Genomic DNA, 9,917 nt, shown 5'->3' with positions numbered 1-9,917 from the left:
ACAGTTAACCCACAGACTGACAGTTAACCCACAGACTGTTAGTAACCCACAGACTGACAGTTAGTTAACCCACAGACTGATAGTTAACCCACAGACTGACAGTTAACCCACAGACTGACAGTTAGTTAACCCACAGACTGACAGTTAACCCACAGACTGACAGTTAGTTAACCCACAGACTGACAGTTAACCCACAGACTGACAGTTAACCCACAGACTGTTAGTAACCCACAGACTGACAGTTAACCCACAGACTGTTAGTTAACCCACAGACTGACAGTTAACCCACAGACTGACAGTTAACCCACAGACTGTTAGATAACCCACAGACTGACAGGTGACAAAGACAACCCCTTAAAAGCTCCATCGAATAACAACCACTTCCAGCGTAACATGAATATAGCGTTCAGCCCACAGGCAGCAGGAAGGAAAGTAGAAAAACAAGAAGCCATTACCGAAAACAAAGCAAGCTCTTCAGGTTGATTGAAACCCTTCACTTGGAATAGCATGCTATAGAAATCACAAAGAAAGAAGTATAATTGTAACGGCTGTTGGAAGGAGAGGACCAAAGCGCAGCGTGGTACGTGTTCATAATTTTATTAGTTGAACTGAACACTGAATAACAAAGAGAACAACCCAAACAGTTCTGTCTGGTGCAGACACAAAAACAGAAAGCAACTACCCACAAAAACCCAGTGGGAAAAAGCTACCTAAGTACGGTTCTCAATCAGAGACAACGATAGACAGCTGCCTCTGATTGAGAACCACACCCGGCTAAAAAACAAAGAAATGCAAAACATAGAAAATGAACATAGAATGCTCACCCTAGTCACACCCTGGCCTAACCAAAAGAGAGAATAAAAGCCTCTCTATGGCCAGGGCGTGACGATAATTAAAGATGGCTGCCGTAAACACGTGAAACTGGAGGGCAACGAAGAAAAAACCCGGAGGGATAAAGAGAGGGTGTGAAGATGGCGTCACACCATGTGACCTGGCCAACAGGAAACGTTTCCTTCCACGACCATCCCTCTATCCATCCTCTCACTGCAGCACCTAACGGCACTGATACGTCCACCAGGGGTTAATATACTGTACATCCCTAATGGCACCCTAGTCCATATATAGTGCACTACTATAGCACCCTAGTCCATATATAGTGCACTACTATAGCACCCTAGTCCATATATAGTGCACTACTATAGCACCCTAGTCCATATATAGTGCACTACTATAGCACCCTAGTCCATATATAGTGCACTACTATAGCACCCTAGTTCATATATAGTGCACTACTATAGCACCCTAGTCCATATATAGTGCACTACTATAGCACCCTAGTCCATATATAGTGCACTACTATGGCACCCTATTCCCTATTTAGTGCACTACTTTTGATCAGGGCCCATAGGGACGCATCCTTAGGCCGGGATTTCATCCGATGGCTGTCGACAATGCAGCATTTAAAGATAATTTATGATTGAGCCGGTATCTGTAGTGTGAATACAATCTCTGCAATCGGGGGAACATAACAAGAAGTCCCGCTATGATATTACTTATCCCAGACAACCCTGTAGCTACAGCTGAGGCCAGGAACATTACTTATCCCAGACAACCCTGTAGCTACAGCTGAGGACAGGAACATTACTTATCCCAGACAACCCTGTAGCTACAGCTGAGGACAGGAACATTACTTATCCCAGACAACCCTGTAGCTACAGCTGAGGCCAGGAACATGACTTATCCCAGACAACCCTGTAGCTACAGCTGAGGACAGGAACATGACTTATCCCAGACAACCCTGTAGCTACAGCTGAGGACAGGAACATAACTTATCCCAGACAACCCTGTAGCTACAGCTGAGGACAGGAACATGACTTATCCCAGACAACCCTGTAGCTACGGCTGACGACAGGAACATGACTTATCCCAGACAACCCTGTAGCTACAGCTGAGGACAGGAACATGACTTATCCCAGACAACCCTGTAGCTACAGCTGAGGACAGGAACATGACTTATCCCAGACAACCCTGTAGCTACAGCTGAGGACAGGAACATTACTTATCCCAGACAACCCTGAAGCTACAGCTGAGGACAGGAACATGACGTATCCCAGACAACCCTGTAGCTACGGCTGAGGACAGGAACATGACTTATCCCAGACAACCCTGTAGCTACAGCTGAGGACAGGAACATGACTTATCCCAGACAACCCTGTAGCTACAGCTGAGGACAGGAACATGACTTATCCCAGACAACCCTGTAGCTACAGCTGAGGACAGGAACATTACTTATCCCAGACAACCCTGTAGCTACAGCTGAGGACAGTATTACTTATCCCAGACAACCCTGTAGCTACAGCTGAGGACAGGAACATGACTTATCCCAGACAACCCTGTAGCTACGGCTGAGGACAGGAACATGACTTATCCCAGACAACCCTGTAGCTACAGCTGAGGACAGGAACATTACTTATCCCAGACAACCCTGTAGCTACAGCTGAGGACAGGAACATGACTTATCCCAGACAACCCTGTAGCTACAGCTGAGGACAGGAACATTACTTATCCCAGATAACCCTGTAGCTACAGCTGAGGACAGGAACATGACTTATCCCAGACAACCCTGTAGCTACAGCTGAGGACAGGAACAAGTAGAAGAAGTTCCGCTATGACCACTGCAGTCATCAAACGAGCAAAAGGACAATATAGGTGGAATCATATTTCACAGGCTCTGACGCCGGCAGTATGTTGCAGGGGTTACAGTCCATTACGGTTTACAAAGGAAGACCCAGCCGTGATCTACCCAGCGATGCCTCTCTACAAGACCAACTCAGTGCATTTTATGAACGCTTCAACAATAACAACACTTGTGCAACTTATTTTTAATTTGTTTAACTAGGCAAGTCAGTTAAGAACAAATTCTTATTTTCAATGACGGCCTAGGAACAGTGGGTTAACTGCCTGTTCAGGAGCAGAACGACAGATTTGTACCTTGTCAGCTCGGGGATCCGAACTATGCAACCTTTTGATTACTAGTCCAACGCTCTAACCACTAGGCTACCCTGCCACCCCATGCAGTGTTTAACATGAATGTGGTCACAGCGAACATTGCCTTTAAAAGGTGCATAGCCTAAAAGAGGCGATCGGATTGAATCTCTGCCTGAGAGGCTTAAATCAGAGGCTCAATTCTGAAGTGCTATTGACCCTTAATTTATACGCTGCCCTCTCCTATCAGTCCTCAATGGAGCGTTTTGCACAATAGAATTGCATCAAATCTGAAGAGATGTAGGGATTGTGTTGTTGTGAATATAGAGATGTTGTTGCTAGTGGTGTTCCTAGTCACCATATTGTAATGGTCCCTGGCAGAGCCGTGAAAGTGACAACACACTTCCAGAGAGAGAGAGAGAGAGACAGCCAGCCAGCCAGCCACCCAGACAGCCAGCCAGACAGACAGACAGACAGACAGACAGTAGAGATTCCAGTAGTCTTAAGTTTACCGGTGAACAACCCATGAGTACGGTCTCCTGCTGTCGGAGTTCTCTGTGTTTCTTTGGGTAATTACACACAATGACGGAGTGAGGTGAGATCAGGGAAGGATGAAGAGGAGGGACAGGAACATAAGAGTGGAGTGCATTATATATTTAATGGGAGAGAGGCAATGTACAGATGGGGGTTTAAAGGGGAAGGGCATATAGTTCTTAAAGGGGAGGAGGTGGCTCAGATGCCTGTGTGGAGCTAAGCTGGGCTGTGCTGACTGGAGAAGAGGGTTCATCTTCATTCAGGTCTTCTAGCTCTCCTTCCCTACTGCCCTCTCCACTGCTGCCCTTCCTGAGAGAGAGAGAGAGAGAGAGAGAATGAGAAAGAAAGAGAGCGAGAGAGAGAGAGAGCGAGCGAGAGAGAGAGAGAGTGGAGAGAGAAAGAGAGCGAGGCAGTGAGAGGAAGAGAGGGAGAGAGAGGAGAAAGAGAAAGAAAGAGAGAGAGAAAAAGAAAGAGAGAGCGAGAGCGAGAGAGAGAGAGAATGAGAATGAGAAAGAAAGAGAGCGAGAGAGAGAGAGAGAGAGAGAGAGAGAGAGAGAGAGAGAGAGGTGGAGAGAGAAAGGCAGTGAGAGGAAGAGAGGGAGAGAGAGAGTGAGAAGGAGAAAGAAAGAGAGAGAAAAAGAAAGAGAGAGAGAATGAGAAAGAAAGAGAGTGAGAGAGAGAGAGAGAGAAATTAGTCAAAGTCTACAGTCAAGTGTCTTATCATACACGTGGAGAGAAACGGTAGCCACCTAATGTCATCACAATGAGGAAGTGAAGAAACACCACAAAGAAAGACAACATACAGCAACGGTGACAACAACACGTGATGTGTAACTTAGGGAGATGAGAGATGGAGACCATTGAGTGACAGTTTGGGGGAAAACATTTTCCCCATGAAGGAACCCCAATGGGTGAGGGGTGGTTCCAAGTGTTGGACCAGAGACCACACAAATTTACCTTAGAGAGGGGTGGAGTTTTAAAGAGTGGCGGAACGGCCACACATCCCTGCAGCAGATAAAGCAGGGGAGAAAATGGACACGGGGTCAGAGGTCAGAGACTGAGGTCAGGAGGTCAGCCATTGAGCCTCCTTCTCCCACTCCACTCATCCCAGAGTCAGTTGACCCTAGACACAGGGTAAGGTCAGCTTCATTGTTCTTCCCTAACGGTTAGGGATTGTGAAGCCAGAGAATAGATATCATGTTGAGCAACCAGTTGCAGATCCCCAATCAGTTTTATACACCTAAATCTCCCCTTCAAAATGTTGTAATGTCAGATGATCTTCAAAGTAATTGTCCTTTCTTTCTGTTTCTTTTCGTTCTGAAATGTATTCTGGATAGTTTGATGTCTCTTCTTTACTCGCTTTCAACAGTAAATGGACCTGTGTGGGAAAGTTTGAGTGGCATCTGGCAAGCTGTTAATCCTAGATCTGTGCCTGGAAGAGTCCATTTTGTTATCCAGTGTCAGGTCAATAAATCACTCAAATGTATTTTATAAAGCCCTTTTACATCAGCAGTGGTCACAAAGTGCTTTACAGATACGCAGCCTAAAACCCACAAAATGTATTTAACCTTTATTTAACTAGGCAAGTCAGTTAAGAACAAATTCTTATTTACAATGACGGCTTCCCCCAGCCAAACCCGGACGACGCTGGGCCAATTGTTTGCTGCCCTATGGGATTCCCAATCACAGTCACGGTCGATGTGATGCAGCCTGGATTCGAGCCAGGTGCTGCAGTACTGCCTCTTGCACTGAGATGTGTCTTCGACCAGTGCACCACTCGGGTTCTTACAAACCTTTCCCAACGATGCAGAGTAAAAATAAATCCCCAACATAGTAACTAACACGTGTACAGTACAGGAAGGCAGGGTCATGTGACTAGACATCAGTGTAGATAATAATAAGGTATTAGAGGTAGATATGTACATGAAGGCAGGGTAAAGTGATTAGGCATCAGGAAAGATAATAATAAGGTATTTGAGGTAGATATATACATGAAGGCAGGGCAAAGTGACTAGGCATCAGGATAGATAATAATAAGGTATTAGAGGTAGATATGTACATGAAGGCAGGGTAAAGTGACTAGGCATCAGGATAGATAATAATAAGGTATTTGAGGTAGATATGTACATGAAGGCAGGGTAAAGTGACTCGGCATCAGGATAGATAATAATAAGGTATTTGAGGTAGATATGTACATGAAGGCAGGGTAAAGTGACTAGTCATCAGGATAGATAATAATAAGGTATTTGAGGTAGATATGTACATGAAGGCAGGGTAAAGTGACTAGTCATCAGGATAGATAATAATAAGGTATTTGAGGTAGATATGTACATGAAGGCAGGGTAAAGTGACTAGGCATCAGGATAGATAATAATAGGAGTAAAATAAAGACCATAGTGAGGCACAGTGCCAGCTGTCAGAGTCAGATACATTCTGATTTCTGAGAACAGTCCCATAACCTTGGTGCCATACAACTTCATCAACGACTTGGCAAACTAGCTAGCTACCGTTCAAACAGGCTGCTAGCTGGAGCAGGTTTGCCACAGTAGTCAGACTGTCATAGCTACTGAGTGCGGAGTGATTTTCATAACTAGTGTTAGGTGGATCAGACTTTTTAGAGATGAGTTCCACGACCTACAAGACAGATCGGTTGAGGGACGAGTGTCGCGTAAGAGTGACGCCATCTGACGTGAGGCAATGCTTAAATGGCAAAATAATCAAATATCACAATTTAATAGATTTATATAGTTACACATTTCAAATATGGACTGTCCAGAGATATTTTACCCATGATCTTGATAATTGTATTTTAAAGACAGTTGAATTTAATGGATTAAATCAACTGGAAAGGCATAAAATATTATGAGTAGGCTACATTGTTCTGAGAATATGAAATATAATTATTCATATCACTGAAGAAGAGAGGGTAATGTATAACGTTTACATTATGTCACGATATGTTATTGTTAGCCATCAGGGATCCTCTGGGAGGAGAAGAGACACAATCTGGTACCAGTCACCATAACAGCCTTGAGTTGGGGAGGAGTGAGCACTTTGGGGTAGAGGTCAGGTCAGATGAAGTGAGGAGGAACAGATATCACTCAGGTTCTGTCTGGCAACAGAGATGCGCTGACTATTCAGATGTGTAGGAGGAGACTCGGCATAGTAAAATATCAGTGCTAGTGTGAATATGTTGTCGTCTGATGCAACTGTATTGACCCAATGGACGAATGAACTTGATTTAAGCTTCCATAGTGTTCGTCGAGTTGTTACTCTGAAAATTAGAATCACCATCAACATGTTTATTTTCTGTTCATACGTCTCGGGCACATTTCCACCGTAGATCTGATGTGGTAAACAAGGAAAAACTTGATTGTTAATTGTCAAATAGATAAAACACCCCTTAGCCTGCTCATGAAGTAGAACTAAATCACCCATTAGTCTGCTCATTAAGTAGAACTAAATCACCCCTTAGTCTGCTCATGAAGTAGAACTAAATCACCCTTAGTCTTCTCATAAAGTAGAACTAAATCACCCTTAGTCTGCTCATAAAGTAGAACTAAATCAACTTTAGTCTGCTCATGAAGTAGAACTAAATCACCCTTAGTCTGCTCATGAAGTAGACCTGAATCACCCTTAGTCTGCTCATAAAGTAGAACTAAATCAACCTTAGTCTGCTCATGAATTAGAACTAAATCGCCCTGTAGTCTGCTCATAAAGTAGGTCTAAATCACCCCTTAGTCTGCTCATGAAGTAGAACTAAATCACCCTTAGTCTGCTCATCAAGTAGAACTAAACATCCCCTAATCTGCTCATGAAGTAGAACTAAATCACCCTTATTCTGATCAAAAAGTAGGCCTAAATCACCCCTTAGTCTGCTCATAAAGCAGAACTAAATCACCCCTTGGTCTGCTCATCAAGTAGAACTAAATCAACCTTAGTCTGCTCATAATGTAGAACTAAATCACCCCTTAGTCTGCTCATGAAGTAGAACTAAATCGCCCTTAGTCTGCTCATCAAGTAGACCTAAATCACCCCTTAGTCTGCTCATAAAGCAGAACTAAATTGCCCCTTAGTCTGCTCATCAAGTAGAACTAAATCAACCTTAGTCTGCTCATAATGTAGAACTAAATCACCCTTCGTCTGGTCATAAAGTAGAACTAAATCACCGCTTAGTTTGTTCATAAAGTAGGCCTAAATCACCCCTTAGTCTGTTCATATAGTAGGCCTAAATCACCCCTTAGTCTGCTCATCAAGTAGAACTAAATCACCCTTAGTCTGCTCATAAAGTAGGACTAAATCACCCTTAGTTTGCTCATAAAGTAGAACTAAATCCCCCTTAGTCTGCTCATAAAGTAGAACTAAATCGCCCTTAGTCTGCTCATCAAGTGGAACTAAATCACCCTTAGTCTGCTCATAAAGTAGGACTAAATCACCCTTAGTTTGCTCATAAAGTAGGACTAAATCCCCCTTAGTCTGCTCATGAAGCAGAACTAAATCGCCCTTAGTCTGCTCATCAAGTGGAACTAAATCACCCTTAGTCTGCTCATAAAGTAGAACTAAATCACCCCTAGTCTGCTCATAAAGTAGAACTAAATCACCTTTAGTCTGCTCATAAAGTAGGACTAAATCACCCTTAGTCTGCTCATGAAGTAGAATTAAATTGTTGTAATGTGTAATAATGTGTAATAATGGAGTTGTGAGTCAGAAAGCAGGAAGCAGGTGAACCGTTTAATAAAACAACAAAACCAGGAACGAGACAATTTCATGCGGCTTCACGCCGGTACACAAGAATACTACCAACTGGTGAGTGAACATAATAGAGGGACATATAAAGGGGAGGAAATGATGAAGGTAATAAAGTCCAGGTGTGAATCATAATGATTAGCAGGTGTGTGTAATGATGAGTGCCAGGTGTGTGTAATGATGAGTACCAGGTGTGCGTAATGATGAGTGCCAGGTGTGCGTAATGATGAGTACCAGGTGTGCGTAATGATGAGTGCCAGGTGTGCGTAATGATGAGTACCAGGTGTGTGTAATGATGAGTGCCAGCTGTGCGTAATGATGAGTACCATGTGTGTAATGATGAGTACCAGGTGTGCGTAATGATGAGTACCAGGTGTGCGTAATGATGAGTACCAGCTGTCCTTAATGATGAGTACCAGGTGTGCGTAATGATGAGTGCTAGCTGTGTGTAATGATGAGTACCAGGTGTGCGTAATGATGAGTACCAGGTGTGCATAATGATGAGTGCCAGGTGTGCGTAATGATGAGTACCAGGTGTGCGTAATGATGAGTGCCAGGTGTGCGTAATGATGAATCCTAGGACCGGTGGTAAGTATTTGGAGAGGAGGAGCAGGAGAAGACACGATGACAATACCAACAGAGTACAAAGTAGTCTTGAAAAATGTTGGCCGCGATCAAGACTAAAAGATGACCTCCTCATCCGCTTTGGGAGTGATAAATCGCTGGCCAATGATGGTTGCAATGAGTTCAGATATGTGGGTGATTTCAGAGCCTATTGATGGTTTAACAAGAGATCACGTGCCGATACTCTGGTATGACTTTCAATGGTTACAATTTGCCCAATGTATTTCAAAGGTTAACAATTCAAAATTCAAAAAGGCACTCACACATTTAAGCTGTCTTTGTTGCTAAATTACAAAAACTCTGAGGAAGGCCTTGGAGGCCAATACATGAAGCAATAAAGAACAGCGATACTATCAAGAGCAGCGATACTATCAAGAGCAGTGATACTATCAAGAGCAGTGATACTATCAAGAGCAGCGATACTATCAAGAGCAGCGATACTATCAAGAGCAGTGATACTATCAAGAGCAGTGATACTATCAAGAGCAGTGATACTATCAAGAGCAGTGATACTATCAAGAGCAGCGATGCTATCAAAGCAGCGATACTATCAAGAACAGCGATACTATCAAGAGCAGCGATACTATCAAAACAGCGATACTATCAAAACAGCGATACTATCAAGAGCAGCGATACTATCAAGAGCAGTGATACTATCAAGAGCAGCGATACTAACAAGAGCAGCGATACTATCAAGAGCAGCGATACTATCAAGAGCAGCGATACTATCAAGAGCAGCGATACTATCAAGAGCAGTGATACTATCAAGAGCAGTGATACTATCAAGAGCAGTGATACTATCAAGAGCAGCGATACTATCAAGAGCAGCGATACTATCAAGAGCAGTGATACTATCAAGAGCAGTGACACTATCAAGAGCAATGATACTATCAAGAGCAGTGATACTATGAAGAGCAGTGATACTATCAAGAGCAGCGATACTATCAAGAGCAGCGATACTATCAAGAGCAGTGATACTATCAAGAGCAGTGATACTATCAAGAGCAGCGATACTATCAAGAGCAGCG

General features: G+C 43.5%; 1 long non-coding RNA gene across 1 annotated transcript; it reads right to left on the bottom strand.

The window, feature by feature from the left end:
* Positions 1-581: 581 nt before the first annotated feature.
* LOC135551040 (uncharacterized) lies at positions 582-4,524 on the bottom strand. The gene is made up of 2 exons (XR_010457170.1): positions 4,477-4,524; positions 582-3,828 (listed from the first exon to the last, which is right to left on the bottom strand). It is a non-coding gene; the product is annotated as an uncharacterized LOC135551040 (long non-coding RNA).
* Between the last annotated feature and the right edge of the window lie 5,393 nt (positions 4,525-9,917).

This window comes from Oncorhynchus masou, chromosome 12 (assembly GCF_036934945.1).
Source record: "Oncorhynchus masou masou isolate Uvic2021 chromosome 12, UVic_Omas_1.1, whole genome shotgun sequence".
Taxonomy (NCBI): Eukaryota; Metazoa; Chordata; class Actinopteri; order Salmoniformes; family Salmonidae; genus Oncorhynchus; species Oncorhynchus masou.
The sequence above is the reverse complement of the archived record's forward strand: the minus strand, read 5'-3'. Positions and strand labels throughout refer to the sequence as shown.